This window comes from Capricornis sumatraensis, chromosome 9 (genome assembly GCF_032405125.1).
Source record: "Capricornis sumatraensis isolate serow.1 chromosome 9, serow.2, whole genome shotgun sequence".
Lineage (NCBI taxonomy): Eukaryota > Metazoa > Chordata > Mammalia > Artiodactyla > Bovidae > Capricornis > Capricornis sumatraensis.
In genome coordinates, this window is record NC_091077.1 from 27,116,217 (window position 1) to 27,117,567 (window position 1,351).

Below are 1,351 nucleotides of genomic sequence, written 5' to 3' on the forward strand. Positions count from 1 at the left end.
AGTGAGAGGTGGAACCGACTGAAACTGCATTGACCGGATGAGAGTCAGCCCCGCCCACCTCCACAGGGCTTCCTAAATAGTCACCACCCCCAGGCTCTTTAAATGGAAGATAGTCAAACCAAAATTGTCATCAAAGCTGTTAGGCTTTTTCCTGTTCTTTTTGCATCTAAGGCATAGTAGGGAAAATAAAATGACAATATAAACCATAATAAAATAGTGCCCTAGAAGGAGTGCCTTATTTATTGCGTTTGGCAAGTATCCATTGGACAATTTAACTCAGCATCTCTCCAGCTCTGTAGTTTGTGTGCGGGAACGAGTTTGCATTCCTTCTCTGCACAACCTTTCACTCATCTGCCTCTGAAAATAACTCTTTATCTGGAGTTTAAGTGAGACCAGGTCTAATGGAATCTCGTATGTAAAATTTTAAAATAAGAAAACAAGAAACAAAAACCTAGTACAGCAAGCGCCCCTGGATTATATACTTCAAAATCATAAATCATTTTAAGGTTAGGCTATGTGAATTTTACCTCAATTAGAAAAAAGATGGTCTGGAGCAACCACAATTTGCTGTTAAAATCTTTTAGAGTCCTGAAATTTGTCCATCCTGCTTTGTGTCTGTAAAGGGATGTGATTAGTCTGACTTTTTGTGACCCATGGACTATACAGCCTGCCAGGCTCCTCAGTGCATGGGATTCTCCAGGCAAGAATACTGGAATAAATTGTCATGCTCTCTTACAGTGGCTCTTCCCAGCGTAGGGATAGAACCCAGATTTCCCGCATTGCAGGCAGATTCTTTACCCTCTGAGCCACCAGGGAATACCTGTAAAGGGCTGGACCAGACCGAAATGAATTTGGCACCATGAGGAAGTCCTGGACTCAGAATCTTAAGTTTACAGCCCCAGCTCTTCTTTGTGTGGGGATCTTTTAACCTCTCTCTGCCTTTGTAAAAAAATAAAATTCCCTGTTGGAATATCTGGTCACTTGGGTCTCCACAAGAAGTAAATTGGTTTATTTACAAGCAAGAGCTGTGCTCACTTTGGCAGCACATATACTAAAATTAGAACAATACCAACAAAATTAGCATGGCCCCTGCGCACGAGGATGAGATGCAAATTGATGAAGCGGTCCATATTAAAAAAAAAAAGAACTATTTACATCTTTATTATCTTTCAAAAGAGCTGCTTTCACATTTCATCATCAGTTAAGTTTAAAGACCAGAGTCTTTCGCTTCTCTTCTTTTCAAAGCTATTTGTAAGGCCTCCCCAGACAGCCATTTTGCTTTTTTCCATTTCTTTTTCTTGGGGATGGTCTGGATCCCTGTCTCCTGTACAATGTCACGAACCTCTGTGCA

General features: G+C 41.0%; 1 non-coding gene across 1 annotated transcript; it reads left to right on the forward strand.

The window, feature by feature from the left end:
* The first annotated feature begins 1,027 nt into the window (after window positions 1-1,027).
* Window positions 1,028-1,136, forward strand: LOC138086683 (U6 spliceosomal RNA). Its single transcript, XR_011145397.1, has one exon. It is a non-coding gene; the product is annotated as a U6 spliceosomal RNA (small nuclear RNA).
* Window positions 1,137-1,351: the final 215 nt, after the last annotated feature.